This window comes from Hetaerina americana, unplaced genomic scaffold, assembly GCF_022747635.1.
Source record: "Hetaerina americana unplaced genomic scaffold, ioHetAmer1.1.p SCAF_12, whole genome shotgun sequence".
NCBI lineage: Eukaryota > Metazoa > Arthropoda > Insecta > Odonata > Calopterygidae > Hetaerina > Hetaerina americana.
The window spans coordinates 34700795-34725757 of record NW_027286292.1 but is presented as its reverse complement, the minus strand read 5'-3'; the positions used below and the strand labels follow the sequence as shown (position 1 = coordinate 34725757).

General features: G+C 38.9%; 1 protein-coding gene across 3 annotated transcripts in view; it reads right to left on the bottom strand.

Annotated features, from left to right (window-relative positions):
- Positions 1 to 24963, bottom strand: part of LOC139685912 (monoglyceride lipase-like) — a 124558-nt gene that overhangs the window by 53680 nt on the left and 45915 nt on the right. The gene's annotated exons all lie outside the window — the stretch shown is intronic.

Below are 24963 nucleotides of genomic sequence, written 5' to 3'. Positions count from 1 at the left end.
ACCGAATGAAACTATCACTCCGCCGAGCGGTCTCGTTCCGCCGGGCATGTTTCACCGCCAAAAACGACTAAAAACGAGTTTCGGACGGAATCAAGAATGCCTTTGAAACTCCACCTGGCTTTATTTTCACTTTGGTAGCAGCAGTGTGTTTACATCACTAGTCTTTAGCAGGCGTACTATAAGCTACCAATTTTCAGGCAGGAGTGTTTGAACGCTTACTCGCATTATTGCATAAAAAAGTGACCAGAATTGTTGAGTAAAAACAGTTGAAGTAAGAGTGGCAACATTGGTTCTTCAAAAATATCTCATTATAAATACGCCGAACTACGATAATCAATAGTATTTGATTAATAATTTTCTTTAGTTGATACCTTTACTTCATGAAGCATATATTTATATTATTCAAATACTAATATATATTTTATTTTAAATACTTCACTCCGCATTGCAATCGTCTTGTGCGTAAAATCAGCGTAATGGTGGTAGACGTTTATGTTTACAATATAAATACACGAAAGGAACTATGTATGAGGGAATGCAAGCAACCATTTTGACACGAGTAGTGATGAATTTGTGATATAATGTGTTTCGGTATGTGAATCTTTGTTGCACCACCATGAGCTGTCAATCTACTATTTTTACATTATTTGCAATACTGTTGCTGATTATCCAGAGATATATTTTTCTATTTTTTCTTATTCTCATGTTTCTGCTGCGATGACTAGACATAATTAATTTTCCAATATTAAATGAAGTAACGAAGAATTTGTGAAATATTTGTGTGTTGAAATATGTGATTTGTTAGATACTTATTCTTTGGTGAACCATAGTAAGGATCCAAATCTACTGTTTTTACAATATTTATAATAATAAAATATTTTAATTCATTAGCAAACTCATTTAAGAAAACAGTGGCAGGCGTATTTTTTTATATATCATTTTAAGAAAAAGAGAATACTTGTTTCCTGCGATCTCATGGGACAAGTACTCTTGCTACTTTTCCATGTATCCATATAAATACCCCGCAATCCAACAAAGAGGTGCGTGAAAGGGGATGTTTATTTATTTATATTATTTATTATTTAGCATATGATCGCTACTGTTGTCATGAGGAATTGCACATTTCAACGTGGCAAGACAAGGAATAGATTAATGAAGCCTTTCTGTTTTCCTCTAACCTAATTTCAATGTGCTCTACAATGCAAAGGAACTCTATAACATTTTTATAATTGACAATTATCTTAATTAAAATAAAATAAGGGAAGCAAGAACATGCTAGAATGACATAGAACATATGAATGTAACTAGCTACACAGCACGTATGAATGCTGTGTAGCTAGTTACATATGAATGTAACTAGCTACACTGCACGTATTATCGATAAATTTAAATTTAAAGGTGCCTCGAGAGTTAAGGCTATTTCCATCTCACTCATCTCAGATTATGACATTGCAATGCTTGAAGAAATACGCGCATACTTCACCAAACCACAGTTTTCAACCGCCAGGTAAGTTCGATGGGTGAGTGTAAAGCTACCTCACCTAGTGCTAATTCCAACGGCGTATGAAATTCACGCATCATGGTAAGGGACAGTTCAGTTCCGCCAAGGAAAGTCTTTTCCCTGCGCCGCTTATGGTTTTTCAGGAACATCTGGTACCCGAAAAATCACTCAGCTTGGGCGGAGCTGATTGTTTCCAGGGGAGGGCTCGGGAATCGAATTAGGGACCTTCGGTTAGTCTAATACTCTATCCCCTCGACTAACACGTCCCTTTCCAATGCGTGAAACTCATTGTGAAAAACTTATCATACACCTTACGTTATAAACGATTCCTAAGATTAGGGAAACTCCACTGAAAAACTTTAAAAGAGTTAATGAATAATAGAAGCACACCAATTCGCCTCATCTCTCACCATAACCGAATTCCGTCTTAAAATGATTGAAAAAGGCATTGAAGAGGTGAGGAGTTAATTTCCTTCTGATTGAATATGGGAATTTTATGCGGAAAAATCAGAGTCGAAGGTTCTACCCTGAGCTGTGGTCCGGTGTTAAGGGATAAAGAAGGTCATGCTTGGAAAGTCAGTCGTGCGAACGCGATAATTCTCCTAATAACTTTAACTTGGTGCCAATTTCTCTGCGGTCGTGCGTGGGTACACGTGGACTTGTATTTTAGATCGAGAATGCATATTGTTTCATTTTAAGGGTGATAATACGGGTAACATCGATTTCCGAATGTTCGTTCGCAAACTGACCTGGGTCCTTTTTCGCGGCTGGAAGTGTGGCGCATTCTGAAATGCGTCGGCATTTCGTTTTGTATGGAACGTAATAGAAGTAGAAACCAATGGATCACGAGGAAGAATCAAATAAACGGAATATTACACCAGCATGCTTAGATAATCAAGTGAATTTGATATAGATAGAGGATTGCTTAGGAACAATCATACTCCACATCGAAGAAAAAAAGACAATGGATTTGAAAGCGAATAATTCCGCGGAGAGAGATGTAAATTCTCACTACATGAGTATCAGGGGAAGCATCTGGCAGGAAAAACTTTTATGAGTGAATTGATAGCAATTATAATGGCAAATATTCCCGGAAATATCGTCAATTCAGAGCTACTTCACATTCTGAATAATTTAAAGTCTACCGCGTGTGAGATCTTTGAAAAAAAATCGCTGTCAGACGCACCTAGATGGTAGAATCATCAAAAGAAGATAGAAAGAAGAGAGTGAATGATTGCTTACAGAGTGATTTCATTGCGTTTAGAAAGAGAAGAGGCACGAGTGACTCACTAGGGTTTATGAGATCTTTAATATAGAGAAATAGAGGTTATAATAAGTTTATGTATTTGTTATATGACAGAGGTAATGAGCTAGAGTTAATGAGCATAGTACTAATTTAGTAAGCAGTAGATTGTGAAGATGGGCAATTTATCCGCTGCCTGTAAATGTACCATACTGCACCAGTTGTGTGGTGAATGGATTTGGGATAGGTGTGTGGATGTTTTCATTTAAAAATTTTACATATACATATAATATATATGTATACATGCATGCATACATGTGTGGGTATCGTTTTTAAGTAATTACTTCTAAGAAATGACCGAGATATCGGGATAAAAATATTATTCTATTAACCCATCCGTGCTGTAAATGACAGCTGAACTCTGATGTTTTCTCTCAGGAAGTCGTAGATTGAAGTAACTCGCAGTCTGGGGAATATAGAAACTCGCAGGGTAATTAAGTTCCTTCATTTGAATAGCTACAGTGACCGGCAAAACCACGATGAAATGCCGACTATTTAAGGGAAAAATTAAGAAAAGATAGTAACAATTTTCCACCAGATAAGTTTAATGGTACGACCGGGTTTCTATGTATTACATCATCATCAGGTAAGGCATTGAATGCATCGGGTTTCGATACATTGAAACCCGGTCGTACCATTAAACTTATCTAGTGGAAAATTATTCTTATATTTTCTTTATTATGTTCGAATTCCACCACATCGCACCTGAAAATACTCAATTTGATTATGGAAATGTTGGCCCATCATATGATACAGTTATGGGATGGAAAAAGAATTGTAATTTTAAAACTAGCTACATGTCCCTAAGAGACGATCCAAGAAGTGGAGGAATATCACTCCCGCACAGCGCTGCCACAGTGTAGAAAGTGGAGGGCTTTATCCTATAGACCAAATAGCAACCATTCAAACGATCATTACCGAGACTGATCGTAGTTATGGCAGTGTGTGATAAATTATTCATGAAGAACTGCGCATATCAAAGGTGTCGGCACGCTGGGATCCATGACTACTGACTCCTTCTCAGAAGCAAACACGGCGCGACCTGAAATCGCGACACCTGCGCGACCGGCAAACGAAGCGATGAGGCTTTGAAGTGTAGCCACATTCGACCTATTCTTCTCATCTCGCCAAAAGCGACTTTTTCTTATTCCCAGAAGTCAAAAAACCATTGCGTTTTTGGAGATGTAATAACACAAAAAACGTTCTTCCAGAGGCAGAACATGAAATAGAATTCGACGCAATCTGCAGTTCCACAATATTGACATTCGAAAGATTAAGAAACGCTTGGAGAAATTTCCTTAACACTGGATGGTCACTGTGTAGAAATGTCCTAACAATAACAATTAAAAATAAAAATACAATCTAAATTATATTTCAGTAGTTATTAAAAAATTAACGATACCCCCTCGTGCATATGCAAACGCACACATTCATTGAGGAAGAGTCGAGCAAGGAAAACAGCACGTGCAAAACCCCCTCCCCCTTAGGGGGGAAAAAAACTTCCCTTTCCAACAAGTGCGGCCTCATCGCCGCTATGTAAGCTGTTTTTAGGATTGACACCCAATTCTCCTCCTCTACATTAATAAGACTTGCATAGCATGACAAAAACCTGATATGTATTCTTCATAGACTTTAATTCAGTTAACGTTAACCATTTCCTTTGCCTTTTAATTCCTTTGAAATTTAACCATGTCACGTTGACCATTTCCTTTGCGTATCAGTTGAAATGTAAAAATGATGACGGGCACCCCTTGGCACCCCTATTTTATACCTCTTCAGAAGAGTGCCCATTTCGATTCTCAACCATTACACACACCTGAGAAGTATGGCATATTCACAGGTAGTGGATAAGTCGCATACCTCATGTATCCACTCCTATCGTACTTATTAATACGCACATTAATTCTAACAAATTTGCTCCATGAAAACTATATCGAAATACATGAACGAATACAACCTGAATAGACTATATTTCTCCCCGCTATTTCTATTAAACCACGCGTGACTCATCCCTTTCTGAAAGCAAACTTATTTTCCCCTAATCAATCACTTTCCCTTTTTCTATCGTTTTTTATAAACTTAACACATTATTAGCGTGTGAAATCGATATTGTTGTCCTAAAATTCTCACGCAGATTTTCCATTATTTGCAATTGTAAATAACACTGAAATGACGACATTACCAGGACATATTTCTCCTCCATACTACAAATTAACTAACCTGCCAGATTTTTTCCGACCCATAATTAATTTCATGGAAATGGTATTTATCAGTACTGGCTTATTTGATTCCAATTTCTTAATTCCTTTTCTCATTCATTATCAAGTATACCTAGTTCTAAGCTGTTTTAAACCTGCATCACGTTATCATTCAAATTCTAAGCCTTCTGGCCTAATATTTATCCATTTTTTCTTATTTATACTCCCTTCATTTTTTTATTACGATTTTAAAAATAATGAAATGCTAATGTATTTCATAATACATCGCGCTTCCAGACGCGGCAAAAACATCCCCATTCTGATTACGTAAGGACATCGAGGGATCGCTGTGACACATCTCCACCCCGAAAAAGAAACAAAATGCATTCTCGAATCTAAATATTAGCGACCACGTACGACCTTCTGGATAATGGCGCCAAGAATTAAGTGATTAAGAGAGTCATCGCGTTCGCACGACTACCCCTTCAATCATGATTTTCCTCGCCACAGATCAACGGTCCCCAGCTCGAGGCAGACCGCTCCACAGGTAAAATTCTCCATTGAACATTTCCACATGCCTCCAGAAAGTAATTAACTTCATAATTTTTCAATACCCTTCAATCATTTCAGTATGAAATTGTGTTTAAAAAGAGATTAAACAAATTTGATTGATTCACACGGCATTTGCACACGCCTTGCGTAACCGGAACTCATGGGGATCATGGCATTGTCATTGAGCTCACATTGCTCCAACGTGAAAATCGTAGCCAAGCGCTTCGTTTGTTAATGATAAAATATTTCGCTCAAGTTGCATGGTGTTTTTTTATATTCAAAATTTTAAATTACCACCAGTTAATCACATGGTACATTCAGGTAATTAGAATCGCGCATTCATCAAATGAGTTCACAAAATACGGATTGATAGAGATCATTATTTTTTTATAATAAGGTTAAAGAGGAAGATCATGAGTTCATTTCGCTAGAGCAGAACAGGTAGATATTCTTAAAAACGAGCATTTTTTTATCAAATTAATTTTTCATAAAACTGTCTAAACGTTTTCATTTTCATTTTAAATTATATACTGGCCTGAACAAGGATATATGGATTTGAATTGTTCATTCACAATATTCGGTACTTATTCAAAAGTGTTTGTTCCAATGTCCTAACTAATGGTTGTAACTCCTCGGACTACTAATTAACTTAATGTTAATCATCGACAGACTCAACTACATTCTTGAATTCCCCGCCAACTTCTCCCACCCTTCTCTTACTCCCATGCCACTTTTACCATTTCCTTTGTCTATCAATTGATAAGCACGGGTGATACTCGGCACAAATGTTGTGCTCATCTTTGAAACTATCCATTCCGACTATCCATCCGCCACAGACACCTGAGCAGCATGACACATGTACAAGTAGCAGATAAGTCGCCCATATCTCCAATCTACCCTTATCATTTCTAATACACTTAAATTCATAAACTTTGCTCATTTCCTCTATGAAAACCCTATCGAAACCTAAGAACTAATACAGACCGATTTCCATTCTGTTACTCTCTGTTACGGACCTCAGTTCTGCTATTAAATCAGCCGTGACTCGCTCTACCTAAACCCAAACTTATCATCCCCTAGGCTATTATATACAATCCTCTCCATCCATTTCCGATTACCCTACCAGCTTAGTCAGATATCAAGCTTGATGTTCTAAAGTTTTGAAATACTCCAGATTTCCCATTGTTTAGAATGGGCAGAAACACTGACTTGACTGCGAATCCGAGAATTTTCCTCCCTCATAAATGATCCAAATTAACTCATCAAAACTAATCATTAAATAATTTTCCTGACATTTTAAATACTTCTATCGAAATATTATCTATATCTACAGTATTACTTAATTTCAACCACTTGATTCCTTTTCTTATTCACCCTAACAAGTATACCTCGTCCTAAGCTATCCACCATCTACATCATACTTTCTTGAATGTGAAACTTGCTGGACTAACACCACATTTATTTGATTGATCCTCGTGACCTCTTCGCTTTTACTTCTATCACGTTGCAAACAAAACGAAATGCCGACGCGCTTCAAAATACTCAGCACTTCCAGCCACGGCGAAAAGGACTCAGGTCAGCTCGCGAACGGACATCCAGAAATTGATGTGACCCGTATTATCACCCCGAAAATGAAACAATATGCGTTCTCGATCTGAAATACAAGTCCACGCGCTCCCACGTACGACCGCCGAGATGTTGGCGCCAAGGAAATGCAATTGAGGCAGTCATCGCGTTTGCACGACGGCCCCTTCAATCGTGATCTTCCTCACCCCAGAGAGAAGTGCCCCACTTAAAGGCAGAATCCTGCGCGGGGAATTATTCCCACATGCCGTCGCATTGCCACCAGCAAGCAAAGAATTATTTTTTTCACTGCCGTTTCCCATTTCTTTCATAATGAAATTGTGTTTAGAACGAAATGGCATAAATTTGAGTGCTTCACACGGGATTTTCACACGTCTTGCGACACCGAAGCGCATTCGGGCCTCGCCCTAATCACCAAGCTCATATCATCTCGACGTAAGCATCGCAGCCAAACTGTCCATTAGTTTATGATCAAAAAAATTTCGCTTGATTTGAAGAATTTCTTTTTCATTTTCAAAAATATAAATAACCATAAGTTCGTCCAATGGCGTATTCGGGTAATTAGATTTGCCCGTTCATTAATGAACCCACAAAATAAGGATTAATAAAGATCAGTCATTTTTGATTAGAAGGTCGAAGAAGGAGGGGCTCAGTTCAAGCCACTAAAGCCGTACATGCAGTTAGTATAAACAATGCGGATTTCAAATCAATGTCTTGAGTTTTTTAATAATTTTCCATTCACGCCTTCATTTTTAATATAAATTAATTGCCTATCTTAAATAAATATATATGGATATATATTGAACGATTAAAGATGTTTGGCGATTTTTAAAAGTGATATCATCAATTTTCATATTTTCCATTCGCTATTTACCGATGGGAAGTTAGTCATTTGACATTTGCTAAAAAAATTATGAACGACATGGATCTATAATTATAAGAGGTCAACTGAGCAACATGATCTCTCCAGATGGCCCGCACAGTTTTCGTCAGACAAATGTAATATATTTCACTTCTTTTTCACCTATTGAACTCTCCCCCTCTTTTATATTGCAATATTCCCACTGTTTTCCATTACCATTCAAACTATTCATCATAAAAATATGATGAAGGTGGCATGCTCAACGATAAGTAAACCATGAACAATGTTCATGGGTAGCCTACTTGCTGGATTAATACCCTATTCCTTTCGTCCTCCTCCTGCACCATTCCCTTCTTCTTCTATTATGGCGGAAACAAAACGAAATGCCAACGTATTTCACACTAAGACGCTGCTGCACTTTAAGTCGCGGCTAAAAAGTCCCGATGTGTCACATTCTCTTCCAATATCTATCTCTTCTGGGCTAACGTCTTTAGCACATAAATCCTCTCTGCATTCTCTCTTTTCTCTGATCCTTAATAGATCCTCTAAAATATTTGGAAGCATTGAAACACCGAGCGTAAAATATCTTCCGCCATTATATAGCTAATACTAACAACTTTCGAGGCAAACTAGGTACACCGCTAACAAAATCAAAGCACCGTGAGATCAAATTTAGTGTCACACACCGAACTGGCCGTACTTCGCAATTTAAAGCTTCAATATTACTCATAGCTGAGGAAACCTAGAGGTCGAGGAAGTTGCAAGTTCGGAAGTGGTATCGGAAGTTCAACCGGTTTTCAGAGAGCTGATTTGAGCAGAATTCTGCTAAGTGGAGAGTGGAGCTCCGATTTGGGGTAATTGTAAGGGTCGACATGCTCATGAGGAATCCCCCAAATCCGAAAGCGAGCCCACCGCTCGTCCAAGAGTAACCTGGACAACGATTCACCATCAATTCCTCGCGTGCATCAAGATGATTCCGGGTACAATAAGTCGCAACCAATCTCGTAGGCCAATCATTGCTTCCACTTGAATCTTAGCGGTTCGCCAAATATCCGGAACTTGAAACGCATATCAACTTTCTCGGTGGCGTCGTTAAGGTTCTGCCCGCGCCGCAAGCACCTGCGAAATAGACTGGGCATTCGAGTGAATTACTTTCGCATTCACTAGAACTTTGGGAAAGTTTCCCGTTAACAAAATGTATGGGTTCCTCCACGCCGTTTCATTGCGGGCTAGGAGAACAAAAAGCAATTGATTTTAAGTTATTTTAGAAAAACTACTCCTGATAACTGATTTCTCCCGCACAACCCCATCTTTCCATGCTTTTTTTGCTTCTATTACATTCCTACATTTACCTGTGCATGATTTTCCTTCCCTGGTATTCTACTACTCCTTGCATTGAGTCTATTAGGCCACATTCACACATCGAATTCTCGGTCTAACCCTTCCTCTCTCTTAAATAATTGACTCATCTCATGTTGCTGTTTGGTGATTCAATTCTCATCCCTTTTCTTAATATTTCTTATTGCTCAAGTCTTTCATAATTACCCAACACAGCATCTTTTCAGTTCAGTTTACGTTTTTCATAATCCATTAATCCCTCATCCTATTACCATAAACTGATATATGTCTTTCTTACACCTAACTTTTCTTCAAACTTGTTCATGCATCATAATTCTATTTTTACCAAAACTACTCCCCAAATACCCCATGCCCACAGGGTTTAGTCAACTTCCATGTTTGTCACTACACGCTCAATTTTACTCCCAGATGATAATGTAGGGTGTTAGTACACCTTCAAGCCTGGTTTACGACTGGCGTGAACTTGGAGGGTCAACCGTCTCTTAGATTCACGTTCACGGTTTTGTTTTTGGATTAATTCGTCAACCTTAGGTCAGAAAGTAGTTCAGAAAAGTCGGCAATCATCATCCATTTTCATTTATGATCAATTATGTAGCCCCAAGCACAATAATCGAGGCACGGAGAAACAATACGTATGCGCTTGCGTCAACCGTAAATGGTTGGGACCAGTTGAACACTTCAATTTTGAGGTCGATTGATGTTCACGGATTACCCCTTCCTGCAATCATAAATCCATCCATAGAAACGTGGGTAGCATAGATGACTGAAATCGACAGTGAAGAGACGAAACCGAAGAAAAACAGAGCATTGGTAGTTGATGGCATTAACAGAGAATAAATCTAAGATCTCAAAGTTAAGCCAATGGTATACGGTTGAGAATAATAAAAGCAGGCGGCAATGAAGTGAAGAAACCGGTGGACTATATACTGAAATGACCACTAGAATGAAGGAAAAGAGAACTGAAATATTCGGAGGGCCGAATTATAACTCTCGCGCCACTTAAATACGAAATGATTAGAATGGGACGCAGAGAAATTTCTGTTCCAAGCCGAAAGGAAGCGTACAAGAGAGGCCAAATCCACTTCATGACACAAGAAGTAAATTTTATGCGTGCATGTAAGCCATATTACGTGTAATTCTCAGACTTAGAGTAATTCTTTGAAAGGGTTGCTTAAAAAAGGGCGTAGCTGTGCCTTCATATCAGAATAATAAGTTCCAAGACCTACCAAGGTTACGCAAAACCACGGAAAACACAAACGTTTTATATTAAGTGATACTGATCTAGCAGGGAAAATGCGATAAGTTTAATGCAATAATTTCAGAGTGTAAATAATCGTTCACCTTGACCGGGATTCGAACCCGGATCCCTCAATGTCCTGTCGAGTGCTTTAGCCAGTTAAGCTATCGATGCATCCTCTTAAACTCTGAGAATGCATATTAGCGGATGACTTCGTTAAAAGTTACTGTTGCGGCATCTCCCGCAGTTTCTTTGGAACGATATGTTTAATTGACAAATTAGCTCCGGATGATATTTTCATCATTATGTAAGGTATTAACGGTGTGCAGTGCACGTTGTCAAATAGGTATATTTAAGGTTTTCTTTCTTTCTCTAATGTGCATATTTAAGTAAGTTAATCGACCAATTTTTCCGGGAGGCGCTAACCGCGAATTTCCTATCTACGGATGCGAGGACATGACTGTACACAAATTTTGGAAAATTTTGGTAAAAATCATAGTGCCAAAAGGATTATGTAATATCTCTACGCAAACCTAGTCGCTAGATTTCAAATAAAATAATTTAGAAGAAAATTAAGAAGCAAAAATAAATACACGATTATGATAAGGATACAACATCCCGCTATCACTTGGGCTTGAGCAACAAATGAATTTAGAGGCTTGAGAGGTTCACGGAAGAGGCACTAAAGAAATTAAGGTCAATGTCAAAGGCGTTACCATGATTACGGTAGCAAATGACTCCACCGTCATAGTAGAGAACCGAGAGGAACAGCAAGTAACCTTGAACGCAACGGATCTAGCACCTCAAGAGAAACTTACGTAATATCTCTAAAAAAAGTTGTCAGTTCTTAAATGATTTATTATTGAATATATAATATTTTTAATAGATGTTAAATAGAGCGCTGCAATATTTTTGAGAAAGTGTAGCGAATACATATAATATTTCGGTGGAAAAATATTATTCCAAATCTAAAAAAATGTTTCCAAATTCAGCTATTACCTTCGTTACATTATAGAATAGAAACCAAAAGTTCAACTCTCTAGTACAATCTTTCACACTATAAAATGTCTGACATACATCTATCGTCATTTTAGTACCACTTCAAATTTACATGATAATAGGGTAAATGATTCTTTGAGCCCTAACATTGTCAGGTGGACAGTATGATATTTTACCGAATGGCTTATCCTATTGCCATGGATTTCAAGCAATAATGATTAAATACTTTACGCTTTCAGGCTTCACTTCGTGAAATTGTGTAATAATGAATAATTAAATAATTAATAATAATTATGGAATAATGAATAAAATGAACAAAGCATTAACAGAGTAAATAAGTCCATTGAACCATTTACAAGTATAAGGTTTCTTTTTGGTCGGTTTGCCGAGCACCAATTAATGAACTTCCAAAGAGTCTTGCTGTGCTAACACCATGGCCTCTTGCGGACCCGAGCCGGGTTCAAACCAGGCTGGCGTCTCAGGACACCTAGAGCCACGCTAAAAGCCACGCACGTGTGTGTGTGCCCCCCTCAAAACCATGAAGTGTGATTTTTCACACACCGTTGTGCTACGTTTGCAACGAAACGATTTTTAACCCCCTTTTCAAACCAAGGTTCAGCGTGGCTACTGGGGTTATGCCCACACCACATAACCACACTTCTCCATCGTGACACACTCCTTAACGAATTTCAAATACAACCACAATAATTCAATCTTGCAATGCAACTTAAACACATAAAACCTTTCAACTCCGAATGAATAGTGTCTGGGCTGAAGGAGAGTTTCCATGCGATGGGTTAATAAAATTAATTGCATATTTTGCAGACTGTTAGGGTTTTCATTATTCTGCATTTCTGTGAGACGCAGAATGGCGCCGTCCCCTCCCCGCAACGTTTTAGCTCTTTACGCGTGGTGTCACATCTGCATAGAGTTTTCACTGGGATATTGCCCATCATAGGCGGGTCAATATCCACACCGATTTTCATTCCTTTAGGCTCCTACTTGCAACGGCATGCAGAATATAATGTTATCATAACTATTACCAGTGAAGACTACGTCGGAGAGAGTTATTTATATCGCCCATCCCCCCCTTGCATCAACAAATCTTACTGGTCCAAATCATACATTGATGTCATATTTTTCACACCCATTACCATTTATTTTTTCATACAAGAAAAAGCAAGAAATAAACATTGACCAATGACCAATTCCCTTTAATATATACGCACTCATTTTTTTAATTTAATATGCAATTCCGGAAATCATAATCTAAGAAATTTAAAATATTCAAACGAGTAATTGTATGAGTAACAAAGACATCTCATTGTCAATTTTAGCTGACCTGAAGGGCATTTGCAAAACTAATCGCCGCTTGACTTTAGGAGATCTGGTCAAATATACGCGAAGCGTAGGATGTGGCGAAGGAGAATGGTTCTAAGAGACACAACCGTAGACTTCGTTAACCGACGACTGGGGGGGAATTTCTCTCCACCGGACCTCTTACTTATGCAAGCCGTGGAGCGAGAGTAGATTTCTCATGCTTAAATCGCTCTACTCGATTTTTCCATCTTAAGCCGCCGTGTGAGTCAAACCAAGAGAAATAGTGATTCCGTTAGGAATGCGAAAAATCCTCAGGGTCCAACAATGATAACCATTTCAATCCGAGGAATCTCGCTGTGAATACCTATTTGGAGATAATGATTTCCTGCGCCCCGAAAGCATATTTCCAGTAAGTCACGTGATTATTTATCTTGCAATCAGTGAATATGACGCCCTCTCGGTGGCTTTAGGGATATTTTGCAGACGAAACGCAACGAAAAAGGTACCGATAAAAGAATTCTGACGGACTGAATCCTCGCCCCCGCCCTATGATGTGTTTACAGGGATGAAGACACCCAAGGCAAGATAAGAAGCAGACAAAAAGAATACCACGCTTGTATGGTGTAAGCTTTTATGCATAACAATATTTGAATTCAAACCCACACAACTTTCCCTGCACTGCAGCAACTACTGAAAGGCCCGCGATTGCCAGCCACTCCGTGACGCCGGTCACCCAAGCAATATTTTGTTATTTAATGTCGTAATTTAGGTTAAGAGTGGATGCGGAAAAGGTTAACCCTCATTCACTTCTGCCTTCTTCACATGGTAAAGAGTTCGTAATGTGAACAAGGCGTCAAAGGCGGTACACACACATTGCTTGCAGGAAATGGGTCGAGAGAGCACCGAAAGGAAGTATATTCATTACCGAGTGCTCGTCGTTTGGTCTACGGGCGGGGTATGGCTTGGCGTCGAAGAGGAGGGGAAACACTTTGGGGGGACTCTCCCAGATGTGAGCATTTCAGCAGCGCAACGTACAAACCCAGCGCAAGAGTGTCGGCGGAAATGTTTGGGGAGGCATATTCGATTCGCCTGCACCGAGGTTTACTTAGGCCTTTGGCGAGCTCGCAAACGAGTCGACTCCAGTGCACAGATATTTACCGTGCCAATTCCACGAAGTACGCACTCTACTCTTGCCCGATCCACTTGCGTCATTTTCCCCGTCTCATTCAGCCTGAAAACATGGTTTAGTCTGCAATATTTCAAGGATAAAATCAACAGGCTCTTCTTATTTCGCTGGAAATAGAACACCAGAAACGGAAAATGAATGTAATGGCTTCATGGGATTATTGAGTCGTGAACAGATTTTTGGGAAGCATGATCAACTCAAAGTGCAATTGGTAATGAAGGATTTACAATTGGGAAATCCTAGCTTGTTTAGTTGTGAGTGCATTTTAATGAAGCTTTACAAAATCGGTGTAAATGCCATTTGATGGGAATCGATCATAAGAAAATGGAGAAAACAAGAATCTCCAGATATAGGAAAGCTAAGTTAAACATCATACCAGGAGGGCACAAATTAAAATAGTACACTTTACGTATTTCCGAAGTACTTAAGACGATAATGGGCAAAGTAGTAACGCCGTTGAGAAAAGCATGTTGCAAAGTTGCTACCCCAAAGAATTTGCAAAGAGGAGGGTGTTTATAACGGGGATCTTAGGTAAAGTCGTAAATAACAGATACTGGGCTTTGTGCTGTATAGTTGCGAAACTAGTTCATTGAGTAAACAAAACAAGCGAAGATTGAAGGTTTTTGAAATGTTGGTATGGAGAAGAGAGGAAAGGAAAATAGAGGTGTGGTGGGTGTATGTGGTTGGTTGGAAATACTTCGAATGGTTAAGAAAAGTAAAGGCAGGAGATATAGAGAGGAAAAAATTAAATTGGAGGCTCGGATAGAGGGGAAACGTAGGACTTTCGGGAAAAGATGAAACGACGGCATGAAGGGAGGTAGAAAGTATGCAGCGCTCAGAAATGTGTAGATATTATCGGCTCGTTTATAAATGCGGTTTCAGAAGTGTAGTACTTCTTACAGTGTTTAAGAGTCGATGACACTTTTTACTATGTGAACCCATCAGAAACCTACCTATAATAGGTAGTCATTCGTTTTATTACATCATGATGATGCAATACATCGAAGCTCGGTCGTAAAATAAAAATTTTATCAAGTGGAAAATTACTTGCCATTAAGGTAGTTGAAATGAAAATCCTTTGCCATATAATGCTGCTTGCTATAAATAATTGAGTTTAATTTACTGATTTTTTATTTCAACTGGACAATACTATATTGAATAGATAATGTTGGAGAGATTCAGAAAACCAATCTTAGAATTGAGTTACTGGTGATGACAGAATATATGGTGAACAAATCTGCTCTTTTAGACAGCAAGTACGGAGAATATACCTGGTAACTTATACAGTATGCGGATCCTACTACATAGAGACGTTTTTCACTCATCCGATGCTTGTAAAATAAAATAAGCTTTATGGCTGGTCTCTGTGGAACTCCTTAATGATTGTGAAGGAAAAAGTTAATAAAACTTAAATCCCACTAACAAAACTAATCGAAGAGCATGGTTTCGTTACATTATATTATTTTGTTATCCTCAAAACTAGTGTAATTCATTAGGGATTAATAGGGAATTGATTTTAAACATTTACATTCGTGTTATGCTAATATTAGGCAACTTCTTCCATTAAAATTTTAATACGCAAGAACTAGGATAGGTACATGGTGTACGTTGGTATATGCACTATCTCCGTGGAGATGGCCATGCGAAGTCTCAACTTCGAAACTAAAGAAAAAAAACACTAACTATTAACCAACTTTTTACCAATTCAGCCCACTATGCGCTACAGGGGATCTATCGGGCTCGGTTTAATAATTGTCGATAGCTCTAGACTAGAGGAAGAGTTGATGGCCGACCCATTTCCTCTCGACAAGCTGCGTGTCTCAGACTCTGCAGCTTGTTTCACACAACCGGTGCTCAACAAGATCTCACTTGAAGTACGTCAACACAGGGGAAATATGATTAAACTTTTAAAAACTATGTGGTAATGATTTTTTTAATTATAGTAGTACCCTCTCAAACGCCTACTTCAACAGAAATAACGAAATTGACAATACACACTCGATTAAATACTTAAGCGACCCTTGCGATCTCTCCTAGATGAAACTAAGAGATGAGGGGAGAAACTATGCGCAGGCTAGCAAAAAAACTAGGATTTAACAGATGAGTAATGGGGAAATACGACGAGATTGTTAAAGAGTGCCATTATCTTTCACCAGTTAGGTCTCATTTAGAATACGTTGCTAGCATACGGGAACTCCGCAAAATCGGTTTAATTTCTGACATTAGATGGTATTCAGCGAATTAGAGTTATATTTGTAAAACTTTGTCATGATAAATTTGGTAGACTATTTACATTATTATAGGAACTTTGTTGAAGGTTGGGAAAGACTCACGGAGTGAAGGTCAAACTACAGATTAAATATCTAGCATAAACTGGAAGCAGGTTTCTTAAGCGATCATTTTGAAAATGAATCAGTAGCCCCATCGCACTACGATTTGATGGGATGTAATTTTTGCCAAGAAGGATGAGGGATTAGGATAACTGAGAGCGGCCGCGTTTGGTGGAAGAAAGTATTTTTCAATTTTCATTGTATTCTAGTATGTTGTCATTACCGCATCTAAACTCAGCTATAGCCCTAACTACTATCCCTACTAACAGCTCCTCTCTTATGTGTAGATAAGTATATCTCACTTAGATACTGTAGCGCATGTACATGTAGTAATCATATCTACATTATTTGAATTATTCTATATTTAGGAGGGGGTATCGTATACTTTTACTTATTAATAAAATTAATTTGGAAAAAAAACTTAATTTCTCAGTCTTAAGAATTCTCTTCATAGTCACCACCCAGAGTTAAACATTTCTCCCAGGCTTGCTTGACATTTAGAAGGCCGTCATTATAAAACTCAGCGAAGTGCGTCGAAATCCACTGTTCCACCTCTTGAATAACGTCAAATATCCGACCTCGCAATGTGTTTTTGAGTTTTGGGAATAAGAAAAAGTCGCTTGAGGCGAGATCGGGAAAATTGGGTGGCCGTGGCAAAATTTTAAAGCCTATTCGCTTTGATTCCTCAACCGCACCTCGAGATGAGTAAGCAGGTTCATTGTCGGTAAGAAGAAGAATGCCTTGGGTGATTCTTCTTTCTTTTTCACTCCATTTGTTCAGCAATGTGCAGTATCAGACAACAGTGATGGTCTAAACTTTCCCCAAGTAGTCTGTTAAGATGACTCCATGACAGTCTTAAAAAACAGATAGCATGTCCTTCCCAACAGACTTCGGCGCCTTAACTTCTGTAGGGAGGTGAGCCGCAGCGCGTCCACTACTTTTTCAACTCTTTGGTTACTGGATCATCTTGAAAGATCCAAGATTCATTTATTGCAACCAGGCGACCACAAAAATCCTCTTCATCTAGTTTCAAAAGATTTAACATTACCTCTGAGAGATCGCGCCGTGTTTGCTTCTGGAAACAAGTTAGTAGTCGTGGAAAGCAGCGTGCTGACACCTTTGGCATGTGAAGCTCTTAATGAATAATTTTCCACCCACTGCCATAACTACGATCAGTCTCAGTTATGATCATTTAGATGGTTGCTCTTTGATGTAATAGGATAAAGCCATCCACTTCCTACACTGTGGCAGCATCATCCGTAATTGATGGTCTTCCACTTCTTGGATCACGTGTGAGGGACTCTAGGCAAGAATCAAAATTCCTTTCCAATCTCAGAACTGTGTCATATGACGGGCTATCTTTCACATTTACAGCCACCATTTCATCATGGATTTGCCGGTCACTGTAACTTTTCAAATGAAGAAACTTTATCACATTGCGAGCATTTATCTTCTCCATACTGCGAGTTACTAAAATCTAACGCTCTCGTTAAGAAAATAAATCAACATTAACCTGTAATTTACAACATCATGCATGGATCAATAAAAATGCAGAATACATTATATTTGATATCTTGGTTATTTTTAGTAACAGTTACTTAAAAACGATACCTTCACGTATATTGTGAATAATAGTTGATAAAAACTTAATTTTTAATGTTACTTGCCAAGCGTTAAATCGCTCCCTGTCACACACCCTAGCAGTAGCTTACAGGGTAACATGTATATATAGATATAGGTACTGTATCTCCTTCAATGCAATTCTTTTTATTTATCTGGAAAACCTAATATTTTCTCTTTATTAATGTCACGATGAAAAACTACCTATAACAGAGGTTATATTCCAGTTGTTCAGTTTTTCTCGATCAGAATGTTACTTCATGTTTGGGAAACGGCTTGACTGCAATTAGGAGGGTTTTGCACAATGGCTTATTTAGTGGCGTTCCTACAATATATTTTACTGTAGCTATTAGCTAAGTTACCTGCCATGCATAATTCATTGATTAGATGACGCTAACCGAGGCTATGTGTGGATACTTCTTTATAAATGTTGCACACCAATTTCCCTTCACTTCAACCATATTGATTTAAACGAAAAATTTCGATTTCCATACTTACCCTATAGTTAGTTCCTGACGTGAAACAATCTTAACTTATTACAATACAAGAATTTCAGAGTGTAAAAATCATTCGTCTTGACGGGATTCGAACCCGGATCCCCCTTTACTATTGTGCAGAGCGATGTGTAATTACTATTGAGCGTTCTTATGAACGCTCTTCATATTACTTATACATCGCTACACGTTCAAAGAAGTAGTTTTCCGATGCCCAACAATCAAAATTCTTAGTATTACTACGAGCGTAGCGTCAGCAAATACGTGCCATGCATTAGAGAAACGTATTTACGATGATTTCAAATTCTAAAGAGAAATGAAAAATATTGACGCCCACATTCTTGCGAGTCGCGCAGTTCGGAATTTTCCTTAATCTATTCATGTACTCCCGTTATTCCGACATTCCGTTCATCTCGTATGAAATCTTGGGCTGACTCGTGAATGTAGTTGGTCAACTAGCTACCCGTAGCACAACTATGGCCATTGCTTCCGATTCATCGAAAAATGGACAAATTTCAGGTTCATGAAAATAAATATTTCATTATTACATATATATAGAAAAGCTATGCCTAGTCATTGGGGTCAATTTACCCACCACATTCTCGCGAAAACGGCTATCTGCTCTCAGGATACGGTCTGATGTGCAAGAAGCAATTGCGCGAAAAAAGTCTGGTGTTGATGCAATAACTCTTAGAAGGTCGCTGATTGGCTGCAAAACTTGGCCTCGATGCCCAGCCGCTCCGGACCAATAAATAAACACACACTCTCGACGTTTCGGAGTGTGAAGAGGGAGGGGGTGAGAGAGAGAGAAGTTTGCTCGGAAAAGTCATCACTTAGCGCAGCACCTTTTTACATAATTGCTGCAACAGAAAGGAAACCAGTTTGCACTGCATGAAGGCTGGGAACACTTATTGTAGCTGTCGGTCGCAATTACGTACTTTTTGCTCGCATAGAGAACTCTCAGTGAATGGGTAATACAACTGTTGCGCAGCCGATCCGGGTGAATTCCCCGGACTTGTTGTATTCCCTGCACTGGTACAACTCACCAGAGAAATTTTTTCTTTGACTTATGAGTACGGAAAAAACGGTCATAAAAAGCCTAAGATGCCACTCGATAGACAAAGCATGCCACTGTTTCCACAACAACATATGACAGATGGGGAAAGTTCTAAAGCTATTGACAACAATATTATTCAGTCTCGGAAGGTGAAAACAATTCCTACACAACAGAATTAGACGAACTGACCTAGAATAGAGAACTCTATGGAAGATGGATCAGACTGGAGTAGTATTAAAAGGAGAAATTGCATCGGAAATAGAAAAATTTCTCATGAATATGCTAATAGTATGACGGCTGTCAAGAAAGTAACTTACGTTTCGGCCTAGCGTGGCGGTTGTTAGGCCTAGAGCCACCGTCTTGGAGTCTAAACGTCCCGACATTCAGTACGCATCCTGTTGTGGTAACGTGCAGGCAGACTGTGGTTCTTCTACTCTACTCACTGCGAACTGTTAAAATGTGCAATGCAGTAGAAAAACCCGGGAGTTGTCAGCGTAGATTGTGTTCGCGCAAACGCGATGATAATTACCAGCAATGAAAAGATGGATTGGCATGGACCAAGGTAGAGAAGGTCGGAGATGGTGCATGCCTGATGATAATCGATGTGACGCCTGCATAGAAAGGGAACAGTGTCGAGCGGGAAGGTAATCTCCAGGAAGCGCATGGAGTGGGAATTAAAACTGAAGTGAAACATAAGCTCTCGCACAAAACTGGATTTTACCAACAATGAAAGTGTGACTGTGAATTCTCCCGAAAGAGAGACTACTTCCGGTACAATGTTAACCAAAACAAAGAGAACGAAGGCAGCTGGAAGATAATGAAATCCAGTACTTCGTCGGCCCCAGAAGAGGAAGGGCGAACAGAAAGAGCATCGCATAGAGATGAAACGACTTCTGTGTAGATTGTCCGCTTTTAGCAAAGTTTGATAGGAATCTTAGGCAAATGGCTTTACGTAGAGGCCAAGGCCGAGAAAATGGCATCATGCCAATATGATAATATCCTTAGCTTTAACGAACCAATTCCTTATCTTGAATCTCCCTCAGCAATCCTACGTCTCAAAGATAAGGTGTGTATAATATCCTTTATTTAGACGATTTTTCACAAAAAGTATGTAAGAAACTTCCAAAATGTAGAATTAAGATAGCCCATTATAACAAATCAAGCCTCAGGGGCCTGCTCTCCCACACAAAGGACAGAATCCCATATTAGGAAAAGAGTGGAGTATATAAGCTAAAGTGCGATTGCGGAGCAATATACATCGGACAGACAGGGAGGAAATTCCAAGAACGAGTGAAGGAGCATCAAGCATGTGCAAGAAATAAAAAGATGAACTCTCAATTCGCAAAGCATTTGATTGATAATAACCATAAAAGTGATTTTGATTTCGAAATTTTACATGTTGAAAGCAAAGGCTATAGATTAGACGCCTTAGAACAGTTAGAAATTTTAAATAGTGTTTGTTTGAATGAAAATATTGTTAACGAATTTCTGTATGCCTCCCACTCTCCCCTCCTTAAAGTCCCAATCCTCACGGTGGCCGATGACACACCCCCCTCCCCTTCATCTAACCCTCTCTAATCCCCTGACTCACGAGAGCTCTACAATGTAGACTTCTCCCTCCCGCTCCACATTCCTTCAACATCGCGGAGGTGACGCCAAACTGCCCTCCCCTCCGGCATGCAAACCCATCCTGACTTTACCCCTCCCAAACCTTCCTGATTATCTCCACCCCACCCCCGCCCTGGCTGTATATATAAGGAGGGCTGCAAATGTAGAGAGCTCACCTGATGATGAAGTTTTACTTCGAAACCCGGGTCGTGTGAATAAATCGTTTTCGTGTGGAACTACAAAGTTAGTCCTTTCATTTATTTATAAGAAAATCTGAGTAAATTATCACATGATTTGGTATACGAACAGGAATTTATACAGCTGACTCTGTTACAGTTACTGATATATAAACGTTTCTAACAGATATAAGGCACACTGAAAATAAATATCATGACAATAGATTATAATACAAGGAAGTAGTAAATGCCGTCGAAAATTACACGGATGGCAAACTGAAATTCATTTTTCGACCATCAGAATGTATTTAAACATTCAGCAAGCACCTTGCGCGTTAACACTATATATGTGGAAATCGACGTATGAATAGGTTTAATGCCCAATGACCCTGAACAAATATTTCCATAAAAGGACATTTCCATGATTAAGGCTTGCTTTGCAGTTGCTCTTGGAAAAGATTTGCGTGCAACCATGCTCCAGAGTAATTAACTGGCAACAGGGTGGGGCTAGGTCCCCACGGTCTTCATCACACGAAATCCTTGAAGAACTGAACTGAAAGCACATGAAAGGAAGACTCAAAGACGGTCACAACGATTAGAATGGTTAGATACCTGGAATGTTGGGACAATGATGAGGACACGAAAGCTACAGAGAATTGAAGGGGAAAATAGATAAAGGGGGATTAATAGATTAGGTTTGTATAAGGTGAGATTGAGAAACAGCGGGTATTACTGGAGTGACAGTTATAGAGTAATTTATTTTGAGGGGAGAAGGAACAACGTCGGGTGACCGTAGTACTGAATAGGAAACTGGGGAGAAAAGTAGTGAATATAAGTCGAGTGTCTAATAGAATTTTATTGGTAGAGATAAAAGCATACCCTAAAAATCTAGCGATAATCCATTTGAATACGCCGACAATTAGCCACCGGAAGAATGAAATAGCTTTCACAATCAATTATAAGGAATAATTGGGAGTATTCCAGCAAGGGAGCACCTAATATAAATTAAGTATTTAAACGCAGTGGTAGGCGAAGGGAAAGATGTGAGAGAGGTAGGAGAGTAAGGGTTAAGAATTAGAAACTGTGGTAGAGAAAAAGCAATCGAATTTTGCAGAAGAAGAACTTTGATAATTTCTAACTCCTAGTTAAAATATCCTCACAGTCGTAGGCGTATGCGGAAGATACCAAGAGAAACGAGTGGGTACCAGTTGTGGCGTCATTAACTCAACTTCACGGGAGGGGATGCGGTTTCGGATCTCTATTTAGTTGCCATATAAAGAATGCAATTTAAAATTCAAAAGGAACTGAAGGGGAAGGTGAGTGCCATAGTGGAATCTTGAAGGTTTAACTGCAGTGGAAAAAAAGAATTTCCGTAAAAACTAAATAAATATGAATCTTAATTAGGATAGGAGAATGAAAACGGCTGGGGAAAGGCAAGTGGAAATTATGAAAGGGACAGAAAAAGCGAGCAGCTAAAGAAACAAAAGGGAAGGTAAATATTGAGAAAATTAAGAATCCATTCGGGAGATATTCTTAAAAGAATGAATGAAACAAGGAAACAGAAGAGTGTAAACACAGGAATGGGGAGATGAATGAACAGAGAGATAAATAAATAATTTAGGTGAAAAGCGGATACAACAAGGAAATGTGGTGGAAAGATCAGGACGATGACTTGGATAAATGTCAGATACAAGGAAAAGTAGCAACGCTAAATAAGACCCATCAGGGTGTAGAAAAGTAAAAAAATATACATATCATAGGAGATAAAACAGCGAAATAATTCATAGAGCCAAAGGAGATTCAGGACGGTGGAGAGAATGGTTAGAAGAGCTTTATAGCAGAGATGTTAGGTCAGTTCATAAATTGAAAGGGAATGAACGTATATGAGGATAGCTCGAGTCAAGAAATATTATAGACCGCGAGAGAAAGAGCACTTAGGGAGATAAAATCGAACAAGGCAGTAGGAATAGTTAATATCTCCGCACAATTACTTAAGCAGTCAGGATATAATGAGAGAATGGTAGGAGAGGTAGGAGATTAAGGGTTAGGAATTAGAAATTGATGCTCTTCACTTATAAGAAGTATTTACAAAGTAGGAATTGGGTCAAAAGTTTTCCTTAGGTCAATTTCGATCCCGAAACTGTGTAAAGCAGATTTATGTGAGGAAAAGACGACGATTGGTTTAATTTCATATTCAGCGGCTAAGAATCACCATTATCAGATTTTAAAAAAGAGAGCAAACGACTACCTAGGTTATGAATATTTTGGCTTTAAAATGGGGGCGAAATTCGTGACGCCATTGCAGTGATAATAATATTAGTAATAAAATCCGTGTAATATAATCAAAATGTCTTAATTCACCTATTTGATTTTGAGAATTTTTTGGGCTGTGTAGTGACTAAAGTTGATAGTGAATATTGCGGAGTACAGGAGTAGACGGGAGGGATAGGAGATTTTTTCGAAACTTCACATGGATGGGACGTCCCAGGTCAGGGTAAAAGGCAAAATCGTGATTGGTAGTGATTGGCATAGGAATGAGAGAGGGTTGCACGTCAATGACAGGACCATATGCTGAGGAAATTTTAATGGTGGTACATTGGAAGGGCTTGAGCTGGGAATAAAAGTGAGCGGGGAGATTACTCAGTCAGGATTACAGATGATCGAGCATTAGTGAGTCAGCCAGCCAAGGGGTTGCAGTTATTATTTATTGAGTTCTTTACATCAACAATTCGGGTCGCTAATTAACCACAGGAAAGCGATATTAATGATAATCTTGAGAAGTGGGAAAGGCAAGTTAAATATTAAAGGAAAAGGGAATACGAGGGAGGAAAGTTTCCGGCCTCGGAAAATTTCAGAAAAAATATCTTGTATCTTTGTTAGGTCGGAAACTTTTCAGATCCCTCTCGTAAACTAGATCAGGCGGAGCAGGGGTATTATATCATGTATTAGGATAGTATTTTAGAGGGCAATGGGTATGAAAAGTGGGGACATTACAAGAAGAATTGCGTTAACAAAGGAGGCATTTGTAAGATGAGAGTTGGTGACGTATACATTGAGTAAATATGTGGAAATTTGAGTAAAGACTCATTATGGAGCGCGATGCTTTATGGATCTGGTGTCTGAGGCAAAGGGATGAGTGTATATTGGAGGCTTTTGAGATGTGGTCTTGGTGGAGGATGAAGAAAATAAGTTGGAAAGAGAGGAAAACAAACACTGAAGGTTTAAAAATTGTGGGCGAAGAAAAGGAGTTGCTGGGGGAAATCCGAGTAAGTGGAAAAAATGGATGGAGAAAATATTAATAGCTATGTTGAAGGTCGCGATAATAGGGAGAACGTCGGGTAAACGAGGCAGAGGAAGGAAGAGAGCCAGATATCAAGACAGCATGAAGGCAAGCAGAATTTCCGAAGAAATAATACAGAATAAAGAAAGGGGAAATTTTCACGATATTGAGAAGTAAATAGTCGTAACTGCTTTTCAAAACCTATAAGGGATGAAAAGCTTAAGCCTCCAAAGGCTAAAGGGGTAAAAATGCACAGGTTTCAAGTGTTATCCAGAAGCTAACATTTTAACCACTAAA